Consider the following 14,254-nt stretch of genomic DNA (forward strand, 5'->3'; position numbering starts at 1 on the left):
AGGCCTTCCAGCAGCAGGCAGTCACCGCTGAGAGGGCTGACATCTTCCCCCCGTTTTGTAGTGCACACCGCTGGAGATTAGACTCAAACAAGCCGATCGGACTGGCCGAGGCCGGGCGCCCTGGATGACGTGGATGTCGGGGCCGGAAGCGAAGATGGCCGGGATGTATGGAGGTGGATCGCAAGCTCAGTGTTGCCGTGACGACCGTGGCTTACATGTTTCGCGCGCCTGAGACTTGTCAAAGTTCTTCGATCGGCCAGTCCAATCGGCTTGTTCGAGTCTAATCTCCAGCGGTGTGCACTGCAAAATACCTCCCACGACATAGCGGGCCTGACATCTGCGACAAGCCACCGGATTCATTATTGTGACCCTTGCTTTTCCACCCTGGCGGCTCCCCCTGGAGATCTGGTTATCCATCCCAGGATTGAGAGTTGAAGTACATCGGTTGATGTTAACCCCTCGTCATCTGGACTTCATGATGGTAACGTTTACACATTTCTTCACAATATATCAACAATGGCAATGGGTTTTTATATTGCTTTTACATATTTTTCATCACCATTTGACAGTTGTTTTTAATTATTCTAAGTGTGCATTTAATAAATGAACATATAATTTGCAAAGTTTGTTACGCTGGTCCCATAGAGCGCTGCATTTGTTTTATATGATCATCAGTGAAAGGAGACTAGAGCTTGGCTGGACATCACAAGTACTCTGAACCCCCCCCCCCCCCCCCGATACAGCCGCCAACTGGAGATCTACCGCGGTGCATCCATCCCCACTACAGGATACTCTCAAGCCCTTTATACTCCTAATGGAGGTAAGCACTCTGCGAGAATTCAGCTTTTGCGAAGATTGATATTAAGAAAAATTTTTTAGCACTTTTCAGAAGAGCAACTTCACTCTTACATGTTTGAACACTTTGTGTTATACTTTATTGGACTCTATTGCCTAATTTATTATTTAATGTTTAGATTATGATCACCTAGAAATTTGCGCGGATCACCCTCCCTCATTTTATATTGTTTTGTGCATTGTGTTGACTTTAGCAGCAGCATTTTCACATTATTTAGTTAGTTATTGTTCACTTAGTAGCGCAAGGGACCACATTTTACATTTATATTAATTAACAAGATATAAAAAGAAAGCTGTGACCAAAAAGACACAGCAAAGAATTAGTTCTCAGTAATGGTAAAAAAGGCAGAAAAACAAAAGAAAAAAACTAGAAGAAGGGATGCTGTGAGAATCTCCAGTCTAGAATAAAGATTACTAAATAAAATCAGGTGAATCAGGTGAAGTTGGTGATGACAGAAAGGCTTGGTATATATTTAGATAAATCAGAAAAATATAAATCAGGTGAAGTTGGTGATGACAGAAAGGCTCGGTATATATTTCATGTCTGAGCTGCATTCATGAAGTGCACCTGGCAGATAAGCAGGAAACGTATTTAGGGAAATGAAAGCAAAGAAATCTACTATTTGTAATTTTTCTGCTGTTTAATAGCAGTATTCAGAAAGACCCACGCTGGAAAGTGAGTTTAATTCTCTATTAGACTCCTACATTAAGTCTGAATACATTTTGACATATTTTGAGGTAGCCAGAAGTGAAAACGATAGCTGGAGGAAACAATGAATCCTGGAGGTAAAATAACTTGAAGCAGCCATAGGTTACATTGGTCATAATTGGAGTTCACATTGCTTGATTTGATCAAAGAAGATAAAATATACTGTAACAGACTATGACCATGGTGCTAACAACTCTTCTATGGCAAGTATCAGGTTGGGAATTAATTTAATGCCAACTTGCAGCAGGTTTTTGTAGGCCACTTTCCTCACAAAGCCCTACAGTCTAAATGTTTTTTTTAGTAATGATGGATCTGAATCCCTTAGAACCATCCCTGTGGTTCACTATTTCATCAGGTTCCATAATCATTTTGGCCCTCAGGCCATGTTGGGAATCATTAGTTTACGCAATTCTGAGAGAGGCCTCCAGTGATCCCAGGCTTTGTCCACAGTGAGTGCAAACACTGGAGGTTCATGAGAAACGGGAGTCCAGGTTGCTAGGTGTGTGCACTCAGGGGAACCTTTCCAACCACCACCAAGCAAGCCGACCCTCAAACACTAGGCCACCCTTTATTCCTGACCCAAACCAGAGGTAAAGTTTACACTCGCTGGGAATTGGCTGTGCTGTAAACTTCTTAGAAAGAATAAATGACCAGTCCAGGATTTGATGCAGCAGCAAAAGTCAATACCTGGTAACTGCATATAAGTTCTCACCAAGCTGAGCTTAACATACTCATAGCCCCCATTGAATACACCATACAGGTACTTGTCAATTTAAAACATTACTGAAATTCTCTGCATCATTTTGCAAATTTAAGACACGGTCAGTTGTATTTATTTATTACAGGTACTTATATAGTGCTGTCAATTTATGCTGCACTTTACATATTTACTATACATTCACATCAGTCCCTGCCTTCAAGGAGCATACAATCTACGGTCCCTCACATACACATAAGGCCAATTTAGACCTACCATCAAGTCTTTGGAGTGTGGGAGGAAACCGGAGTACTAGGAGGAAACCACACAGTTACAGGAACAAACTCATGCAGGTACTGCTGTGGTTGGGATTCTAACCAATGACCCTTGGGCTGCCAAGCAGAAGTGCTAACCATCTAGCCACTGTACTGCCCATCCATATCTTTTTCATATCCATAGTCTTTTTTTCAAACAATATGGTAAAATGCTGCATGTACACATTGGAACTTGAGCACAGCTTGTCCTAGAGTTACAGGAGGGGTACTGTAGTACTCATGAAACCGTTTTGGAAATATTCTGCCATGTTTTTCTACTTTATTCTTATCTAGGGTCCAGCTAAGTTCCAGCTTTACCCGAAAGGGGAAAGTACACATGAGCACTCTGTGCCCTACATCCATCTCCTTGATGACCCTCTAACCAGGCCCCTTCTCCATTTAGGTCTTTCTAATAAGATGCAGCCGCTGTTCAGGTATTATGACAGCTGGCAGCGGCAGGCATCAGAATACAGTAGTCCAGTAGAGGGGATTTGTCCATCTTCACTGTTGCTAGATTGTGGGGGGAGTAATTTTTTCAGTCAACCTGCAGGCTGAATGAAAATAATAAATGGACAAACATGCAGCGCTCAATGGGTGCCAGCAATAAGAGATTGTTGTAGGAAGTGTAAACAATCAAATTAATTTATTGGATGCACAAGAAAATAAAGAAAAAATAAAAAGTCTAACATTGCAAACAATAAAATCAACCTAGGTTAAAACCAAGGTTGATTTTAATGTTTGTCTACAATGTTAGACTTTTTATTTTATTTTCATGTGCATCCAATAAATTAATTTGATTGTTTACACTTCCTACAACAATCTCTTATTGCTGGCACCCATTTAGCGCTGCATGTTTGTCCATTTGCTATTTACTTCCCTCCAGGAGTTGGCAGCTGCACTGGGACCCAGCCCTGTGATGAACTATAGCAAGACAAGACAATGGTTTTATAATGATACCAGTTTTTTGCGCTTAAGGACCCACACTGTTGTTTTTCTGAATGAAAATAATCTATTAATGTAAAGCCAGTGTAAGTCACAGATGGTAGTAAAAAAACAAGTGTGAATCCAATTCTTCCTCACTCTGTCTAAAAATTAATTAATTCGGCTGGAGATACTTTCTATAGGACAGTGATGGTGAACCTTGGCACCCCAGATGTTTTGGAAAAACATTAACCATGATGCGTATGCTCTCTGCAGTGTAGCTGAGCACCATGGGAAATGTAGTTCCAAAACATCTGAGGTTCCAAGGTTTGCCATCACTGCTATAGGGTGACAGAACTCTGCCCTTGTCCCCCCCATTACATACACTGTACTTCCAGATGAGACTATAAGCCTCTATGTTGATGCTCATTGCACTGGCATGGCCCACTGGTGGGCCCTGAGGAAGAAGGTAATCTTTCGAAACGCGTCAGATGGCAGTGACCCCTGTAATCTCTGTTACGATCTGGTGTCTGTCGTCATTTTTACCAATTGCTATCAACTGGAGACTATTTGTATCACGAGTTTTCATCTATACGTTTGTGAGTAGTTTCCTATTTTATTTCTAATAAAATCTATCTAAGGATAATGCACAAGGCTGGTGCACCCTTGTTTTTTTCCCTTTCTCTTTGACTGTTAGGTTACTCCTATCCTTGAGGGCAGCAAGGCCTGAGGCATCATCCACTACGAGATCTAGTCCATCTGGTACTCACTTGTGTGCAGGAGTGTTTTGTTTTTTGCCATGGAAACAAGCCCTTTTTTTTTAAGCCAATGATCAAAACATTTATTTTTGAGCTTTCGTTTTTAAAAGGGTAGAAGAGAGTTTTAGGAGCCTTTTAGACCCCAGATTTCTCCATAAAGAGAACCGGTCATGCTTTATTGTTATCCCAGGGGATGTTTACATTCCTTGCAATAGCAATAAAAGTAAACATTTTTTTAAAGGAACAGTTAAAAAGTAAAAAAATTTAATAAAATAGATTTAAAAAATGTAAAGTACCACTGTCCCCCTGTGCTCACATGTAGTGGCGAACATATACGTAGGTCACGCCCACATATGTAAACCGTGTTCGCACAACACATGTGAGGTATTGCCATGAACATCAGAGCAAGAATAAGAATTCTAGCACTAGACCTCCCCTGTAGAAATGTTTAAGGCTTGATTCACTAAGACGGATCAGTCTCACAGCAGGGGTCCGGTGTGTGCTGGTTCACCATTTCAGGTCCGATTTCAGCCAAAATTTTGGGCTGAATTCGCACCTAAAAACGGACCAAGAGACGCACAGCATTTTTCTGCAAAACGCACTGGACCTGCTGCGGAACCTGCTCCAAACAGAGCTTGTCAAAATCTCCTGCTATTGCGAATTGGATGTGGTAATCCCACTTCCAATTAGCAATGGCGTGAACCCAGCCTAAAGCGTCACCTATGGAGATTTTAAAATACGATAGTTTGGTACCATTCCACGAGCCCGCACAGTTTTAAAGCATGAGATGTTAGGTATATTTACTCGGCGTAATATCATCTTTCATATTTAAAAAAAAAAAAAAATTGGGGTATATATTGTGTATTTTTATTTAAAGTGTATTTTTTCTTCCAAAAAAAATGCGTTTGAAAAACCCCTGCGCAAAAACCGTGACATAACAAATTACAATGATCGCCATTTTTATTCTCTAGGGCCTCTCCAAAAAAAAAAAAACAAAAAACAAAAAAACAAACACTTGTTTGGTGGTTCTAAGTAATTTTCTAGCAAAAAAAAAACAGATTTTTACAAAAAATTTCAGAAAAAGGTCTGGTCCTAAGTAGTTAAAAATAGTCAATGTTGATTGGAAGAGTGAAGTTCTGCTTTAAGTGTCCCTTTAATTTTATTTTCAGCATTGCTGTACACCACACACACCGTTGGCCGGCCTGAACTCAGGACCAGCTCAGGGCAGAAATGGACAAAAACTCTGTTATTACCTCTCAAAGAGCTGAAATGACTAATGCGTCAGGATTTAATGAATGCTTTGTTTCCCTAAGAAAGATTTAATAAGCAAAGGATCATTTGAACCTACAAAGCCGAGCGTCATTACTATTCCTTTATTTGTACCCGTCTGGACATGTCTATAAAACACTGAGCACAATGCGAGGATTCTTTTGGTGTGTTGGTACTGTACATAAAACAACCAGCCAAATACTCGATTCCTTGTCTATCCATTGCCTTGTGTTGGGGATGGATGTCTGTTTTCAAAACACGTCTTATCACCCATATTATCAGGAGAAACACTAGCTTTTGTTCTGCCTAAATTTATAAATGACCTGTTTAATAAATAGAATTTTCTATGTTATTTTTAATAGTTTACAGGCTATAAATATCAGTTTTAAAGTAGACTTCTGGGTTAAAGCTACCTCTCCCTCCTCCGAAGTCATATGCTAACTAACCTGTGTACTTACCTATTTCCAGTCCACTCGGGTCTGGTCACGTGATCCGGTTCCCCTGCCTCAGTCAGTGGCGGCTGCAGGGGAGAGGAGGGGGTGCTGACATCGAATAGGCTATTGAACCCTATGGGTGGTGTCTACGGTTGCTACTTTTTCTTCAAGCCAAACCCACACACTTTAGCGGCGCACAGCAAATTTTTTTGTTTTTTAGTATACACTATAGGAATATAGCAGATCTGGGACACCTTTGGGTGCTCCAAAGAGAATAGTAATGCAGCACGCATAGTGCCCCCTCACCCTCCTGTCAGGCCCCGTTCCAAGCTACATTCATGCCAAAATAAAGGATCTGGGTTTCGGGGGACTGAAACCCGGACTGTCCGGGTGAATCCCTGATAGGTGGCAACCCTACTGGCGTTCCATGCTCCCAAGCAAACCTAGCCATTGTTGAATAGTCTCTCTGCTCCTCTGCAGCTGCTGCTGGATGACACAAGGGACCATGTGACTAGACTGGAGCGGGCTGAAAATAAGTATATACATTTTTCTTACAGCATAAGTGTTAGGAGAGGGGAGTGAGCATTTTTAAAGTGGAATTAAAGGGATCAATACTTAGTTCAAATGGTCATCGTCCCTCACTGACGCACAACGCTGTATCCTGGCCTAGGCCGACAAGGTCCAGGCCAAGGGCAGCACTTTGCAGGGGGGGCAGCACAGAAAGAGTCCCTGCCGGCTTGCGCTATTAGTATAGCGCCAGTCTTATGGGGCAGACTGGGCTGAGAGGCAAATTAGTTTAGTACCCCATAAAGTGGCCGCACTGCTACCGGTATGAGGACAGCCGGCATTCCGCAACTGTGTTGGGGGTGGGGGCGCAGCTTCTAATTTTGAGTGTCCTATCATCCTGGACCATAAACCTTCCTCACTGTGCTATATGTTATATATGGTTATATCTTCTTAGTCATCTCCATAAAATTATCAGAAATTTGTGCTTAAAGTAGAACTATTTTTTTTTCATTTTGGAAAGCGTAAGGGAGGGTTATAGCCCCTGTCAGTTTATTTTTTACAATCCCCGTCCCATTGCAGAGATTTTGCTTCACTTCCTGCCCCATAGCCAAACAGGAAATGAGAGGAAATCTATGCAAATTAAGGGAACCCATTGATTGCGCCCCCCCCCCCAGGCCCTCAGAACTAGTGTCCCCACTCGAAAATTTCAGGGCGGGTCTTAAACAGCAAGGGGTGTGGCCTTGACAGGGATGGGTCATATTTAAATTAGAGGGTGCACGAGTTTAGTCAGGCCTAGGGCAGCACAAAACCTAAATACACTACTGCTGACACAGGCTTCTTCTGTGTTCTGGTTTTTGGCTGTCTGCATTGACCGGCACGAGATGACATCACTTCTATGCATGCGCAGGTGTTAGTCATCCTAGCACACATTGATTGGGCTGGACGCTGTAAGCTGAGCATGTACAGACCAGTTTACATACCAGAGAATGCTGAAAGCAGGGAGGTGGGTCTATTTTATTGCAGAAGTCTGCAATAAAGCACCTGCTTGCTCGCAGTGAGTAACAGCCGGACTTTTATCCCACTTTACCATCTGATATATTTAGCCCAGAATTCTAGTTTAAGGAGAATACCAAAAATGACCCATCAACTTTAAAATAGGGATGAGGTTTTGGTTTACCACTACCAAGGGTTTGCGGTACATCCCTAGGATTTACAATTGCGAATGTGAATTGCGAACTTTTGGATACATTTTTTTTATATATATTTTTTGTAGAATTTTAATGTCATTTTTTATTTTAGGGTGGACCTCCGCTTTAATTCAGCATGTCCACGATTCATGAAACAAGTGAAGAGCAGTTCCCTGCTCACAGCTGTCAAAAAAAGCAGCCTGCTGCAAAAGCACTAAAAAGAAACATTGTATCCTTCTGTTCTTTTAGAGATCAAAAGGATGAACTTTGGTTGGCAAATGAGGTCAGTTTAACCACTTAGGGCCCTTTCACACTGGGGCGGGCGTCGGCGGTAAAGCGCCGCTATTGTAAGCGGCGCTTTACCGTCGGTATGCGGCCGCTAGCGGGGCAGTTTTACCCCCCGCTAGCGGCCGAGAAATGGTTAAAAACCACCGCAAAGTGCCTCTGCACAGGCGCTTTGCCGGCGGTATAGCCGCGCCGTCCCATTGATTTCAATAGGCAGGAGCGGTGAAGGAGCGGTATACACTCCGCTCCTTCACCGCTCCGAAGATGCTGCTAGCAGGACTTTTTTTCCCGTCCTGCCAGCGCACCGCTCCAGTGTGAAAGCCCTCGGGGCTTTCACACTGGAATGAAAGCAGCGGCACTTTCGGGCCGGTTTGCAGCTGTTTTCAACAAAGAGCAGACTGAAGTGAGAGCGGGACGACGGGGGGGGCGCAGCAGAGAGCTGCTGACTGCGCAGCTCTCTGCTCGGGGAGTTGTGAGAACTGAGCGATTGGTGAAGTTCGATCACTCGGTTCTCAGTGTAGAGGTGCCAGGGGACAGATGCAGCAGCGGGCCGATGCTGCATCCACCTAGGTAAGTATACATCCAAAAAAAAACCCATAAATCTCTTTTAAAGACTAAGCCTTTTTCTGACACTTGTTGCTTACAAGTTAACAATCAGTATTTTCTTGCTAGAAAATTAACTTAGAACCGCCAAATATTATATATTTTTTGTTAACAGAGACCCTAGAGTAGGGATATGCAATTAGCGGACCTCCAGCTGTTGCAAAACTACAAGTCCCATCATGTTTCTGCCTCTGGGTGTCATGCTTGTGGCTGTCAGAGTCTTGCTATGTCTCATGGGATTTGGAGTTCTGCAACAGCTGGAGGTCCGCTAATTGCATATCCCTGCCCTAGAGAATACAATGGTGGTCATTGCAATATTTTATGTCACACTATTTGCATAGCGGTCTTTCAAATGCAATTTTTTTAAATAGAAATACTCTTTAAAAAAAAAAAAAAAAAAAAAAGAAAAAAAACACTAAAAACAGTAAAGTTAGCCCAATTTTTTCTATAATGTGAAAGAGGATGTTATGCCGAGAATCATGATCTTTATTCTAAGCAAAAAATTAGTGATTTTAATTTTATTCAGAATCGTGAAGCTCTAATTCTGGAGCAAACAAACACAAAGAAATCTGCGCACGTGTTGGGGATCAGTGACTCGGTAACTAATAAATTCAGATACAGCCAGGCAATAAGAATTTTCAGGAGTCCAGTGACTGCAAATGTGAGGATGCAATTACCATTATGCAAATACCAAATACAGTTTTGCATGGAGAACCAATGTCTACGAAGCGTTATAGAAATTTGACCATTGGCCAATTCCTAATATTCTGGAAAACCATTGATATTTAGGCATTTTCAATATGCTGAGTCCAGTGTGAGTAATATGTGTAGCGCTGGTAGATTTTTATCTACCGCTGATAGGTAAAGTTTGTGGGTTGCTTTTTAGGTGAAGTCAGATTTGCCTCTGTTCCAGCTTGGCTGAGTTGCATGTGGTTCCACACTGTGCCGGTGGGTGTCGTCGCCATCGGCTGGTGTTGGAAAAGCAACCTGTTGAAGCGTATGAGTGCTCCTCTGTCCCGGAGACAGCTTGGTGTAGGTGTACCCTCTCCTCACCCTGGGAGAGGGTATTTATGGGACAGACGCCATGTTTAGGGGTTCGTTTTCAGCCACCTGCTGGCCGACAGTGAAAACAGATTAACTCAAAAAACACCGCGCTTGCTCTTGGCACCACTCTCTAAATTTATGGTGGTCCAAGTTGGATACTATGCTTCTTGCAATTCTTACCTTTTTTTTGTGATTTAATACTAGCGCTACACTATTTATATCCCTCCTGGCCGACAGGTATGTGTTAAGAGTACCACCTCGTGGTCCTCCGGTCCGGAGGCCCACGTCGCTGCGGCGTGTGGGTGGGCCCAGAGGTCTGTCTGGGGCCTACTACAGCAGCAGAGGAACGGTCCTGAGCTGTCTATCCTGAGTGAAGAAGCTGGACAACTGAGGAGATCCCAGGGGAGGACTCGTCATGGAAGGATCATACAGAGTGCTGGTCTAAAGAGGGGCCTGGTGATTCGGTTGGAGGACGTATCCTGAAGTAATCTTACTGCATAGTACTGCCGGGTTGGCTTACAGGTTCAAGTACTGTGTCTGACATTCATCGCAAACCAATACATCCTGTGGCAGAGGATCGTACGGGTTTTATTTCAAACAAGTCTGTGGCAGAGACTTTTGTTCGTGCTACGTACTGGCTGCTAGACAAGTGAGAGAGGTCTATCCAGGCGGGCAAAGACTGAATCCCACAAGGGGAGTGCATCCAATTACAAGTGTTCGATTACTAAGAATGTTCTGAAGAATACTAAGCTTCCCTGCAGCTTTCCTTCTGCCTCTTTCCTGCTACTTCCTTTATTTGTTCATGAAAGCATTGGAAAATCTACCCAAGTGTTTGGTGCTTATAACGTCCAGAGGTAAACTCAACGGAACCCTAGACCCGGTGCCGGTGAAACAGAGGTATTGAGAGTGAAGGTAACAAGCCCGCTTTAAACCAGCAGCTCCACCGAGAGTTAGTGCTACATATGCATCTATCATTCCACTTTAAACTGATATGGCTGATTAGTCATTACTACACTGTGCACTGCCGCCAAGTAATTTCATTTTATTTAATGTGGTTGGCCTCCTATATATCTTACAGGGTCTGTGGCTAGAAAACCTCACCTTAATTCTCAGTTCACTCAACGGCCATTGCAATTACTAACCCAAATGGTGTCACCACTCACCACCATAATATAGGCCAAGTATATAACTGGAGCATTCAGCTATAAAAAAAAAAAAAGACACTTTTGTAATGAATTTGTGGGTAGGGTTGGTGGTAAAAAATCTCAAGTGGAGAAACTTCTTAGTTAGAATCCCCAATAGATAACCAGTTTTGCACGTAACGCAAAGTAGATTTAAGTAAGCTGCAAGGGTTACATGCTCAATAAAGCAGTATTCCACCCAAAAGGAAACATTTATTATGTTGCATATTACTGACAAGATGGTGTGAATGAATAAATGGTGCACCACATGTCTACTAAATATGATTCCAAAAAAAGAAAAGAATAAACAAAATGTGGGAAATTCAAAGTGCTCTTTATGGAAAAGAAACATGAACAAAAATATTAAATTAATTTCATTTATTGTACAAAAGTATAAAAATGCACTATATTGCGTCGTACATCCATCCACACATATATATGGAAAACTATCCCGCATATTACCTACCAACACCCAAAACATTATTCTTATGCTAAAGCGCCATAAAAATATATCTTATTTATAGCGATGCCTTTCCAAAATACAGATTTCTGGTGGGTGGGTGGCTATCTTCTCAAAGCCTTTCTTCAGGTGAGCAGGCAAAATACACTATATTTTCAAAAGTATTGGGACACCTGTCTTTACACCTGAACTTTAATGGCATCCCAGTCTTTGTTCGTAGGGTTCAATATTGAGTTGGCCCACCCTTTGCAGCTATAACAGCTTCAACTCTTCTGGGAAGGCTGTCCACAAGGTTAAGGAGTGTGTATATGGGAATGTTTGACCATTCTTCCAGAAGTACATTTGTGAGGTCAAGCACTGATGTTGGACAAGAAGGCCTGGCTCGCAGTCTTCAGTTTCATTCATCCCAAAGGTATTCTATTGGGTTGTGGTCAGGACTATGCAGGCCAGTCAAGTTCCTTACCCAAAACTCGCTCATTCATGTCTTTTATGCACCTTGCTTTGTGCACAGTCATGTTGGAACAGGAAGGGGCCGTCCCCAAACTGTTCTTACAAAGTTGGGAGCATGAAATTGTCCAAAATGTCTTGGTAGTCTCATGCCTTAAGAGTTCCCTTCACTGGAACTAAGGGGCCAAGCCCAACCCCTGAAAAACAACTCCACACCATAATCCCCCCCCCACCAAATGATTTGGATCAGTGCACAAATCAAGGTTCATAAAGACATTGATGAGCGAGTATGAGGTGGAGGAACTTGACTGGCATGCACAAAGTCCTGACCTCAACCCGTAAGATCACCTTTGGGATGAATCAGAGAGGAGACTGCAAGCCAGGCCTTTTCATCTACATCAGTGCCTAACCTCACAAATGTGCTTCTGGAAGAATATAAAAGGAAAAAACCACGCTAGATCCAAATGACAATGATGATTTAAAAAATTAATAAGAAATAATAAATAAATTTATATAAAAATCAAAATCCAAAGAGCAGCAGCTTATTTGCAGGATAACACAAAAATAGAATGGAAAAGAAAAGCTGCTCTATATAAGGTCCAAACCAGCAATGGCTTATGAATAACAAGAGGTTAGTGTGCATGAACAGAGTCCAAAACAAGACACCCAGGTGAGCTTGATCCAAACTGAAGTGCCACCACCTAATAAAAAACTCGCTTACCAGATGGCAAGCAAAAGCATTCAGATGGCTATAGCCCAGCCACGGCCTTTGCTCGAGTAAAGGAAGAATGGTCAAATATTCCCATAGACACACTCCTAAACCCTGCGGACAGCCTTCCCAGAAGATTTGAAGCTGTTATAGCTGTAAAGAGTGGGTCAGCTGAATATTTTACCCTATGAACTAACACTGGGATGCTATTAAAGTTCATGTGTCCCAATACTTTTGACAATATAGTGTATATGTGTGGAATGGTGCTGTATGTCAGGATCCCTTAAGGAAAATATCAAAGGCATGGACCCCGAATAGGGAGCCATGAGAAACCAAATGAGTGCCAGGAGCACTAGGACCCAGAAGCTACACGTTATAGTGAGAACTACATCACTTATGCTAGATTGGGGAGGGGGGGGGGGGTCAACCGCATAATTTCAACCACGGCATGTCCACATCTCCTTGCTCAAGAGACGTGCACTCCTACTTCTTACCCCTCCTTTGATAAAATTAGATACTTTTTTTTTTTTTAAATACCTTTTTTTGGGGGAGTGCAACCCACATTTCCGCTTTTCTCGCCTAGGCAAGAATGACATCCCCAGTTTCCTGAAGCCTCCTGAGATACTTGCATCATGCATCCCTGGAGGCTTCCTTCCTCTTTATACTCCCAGATACCCACCCAAAAATGCAGTCTCAGTTGTAAATTGCGGTTGCCTTTAGGTAATCCTGAGTACATCTATAGACACAGAGATGGCATTTACAGCAGTCTGAATCTTGAAATTCCAGACACCAAATAAATCCAACTTAACACCAGTTTTGCTTACAAGTCCTCCTACGTTTACAGGTGCTTATTAAAATTATTATATTTATAATTATATATTCTTTGCTAACTTACACACAGTTAAACCTGGGCATCGTCATCGCAATTGGCTGGCCCGCCAAGCCAGCCTAGAAATTGATGCCTTTGTAATGTGCTAGCAAATTTGTAATTACACAGTGATGGTCTGACTATTATACAGAGAAAACAGTGCAGTCCTCATTATATAGCATTATTCTACCGCCCTCCTTTATTATTTCCACAGCTGCAGAATTCTCATATTTATTAAAACACCCATTGCCAGTATAATTGGTGTCACAGCACAGGGCACGTTTTAAGTCATATTACTGAATATTGAAATCTCAATATCACGATTATTTTCCTATTTTACTAATGATTATGCAATTATATTTGACTGGAGGTTGTGTGCAGCAAATATGGCAATAAATAGGAGAGGCTGGAGAAATAATACAAAGAAAATTTCAGACAAGTTACAACATTCCATAGTAAAATATACAGATTGACCAGCTATCCCAGGGGTGTCAAACTCATTTTCATCGCAAGCCACCTCAGCATGATGGTTGCCCTCAAAGGGCAAGTTTTATCTATAAGACTATGTAGCATTAACTCACGGTGGAGCTGCTGGTTTAAGCGGGCTGTTGCCGTCACCTTCGTTACGTCTATTTCACCGGAACCGGGTCTAGGGTCCCGTTGAGTTTACCATATAAACTGTAGGCACCAGACAATTGAGTATCTTTTCCAATGCTTTAATGAATGTAAATTAAAGGAAGTAGCAGGAAAGAGGTAGAAGGAAAGTTGCAGGGAAGCTCAAGCTTTTCTTAGTGTTCTTTATGTAGCATTAGGGATTGAAACTTGTAGCTGAATATACTCTCTCTCCCTGATTAGTTGAATCTTTGGCCGCCTGGATAGGTTTCTCTCACTAACCTAGCAGCCAGTACGCAGCACAAACAAAAGTCTCTGCCACAGACTTGATTGAAATAAAACCCGTACGATCCTCTGCCACAGGATGTATTGGTTCTTGGTGAACAACAAACAC

The 14,254-nt window shown here is 42.3% G+C and overlaps 1 protein-coding gene across 6 annotated transcripts in view; it reads right to left on the reverse strand.

Moving 5' to 3' along the window:
* The window catches only part of BLNK (B cell linker), a 330,248-nt gene that overhangs the window by 83,026 nt on the left and 232,968 nt on the right, over window positions 1-14,254 (reverse strand). The gene's annotated exons all lie outside the window — the stretch shown is intronic.

This window comes from Aquarana catesbeiana, linkage group LG08 (assembly GCF_042186555.1).
Source record: "Aquarana catesbeiana isolate 2022-GZ linkage group LG08, ASM4218655v1, whole genome shotgun sequence".
NCBI classification, from domain to species: Eukaryota; Metazoa; Chordata; class Amphibia; order Anura; family Ranidae; genus Aquarana; species Aquarana catesbeiana.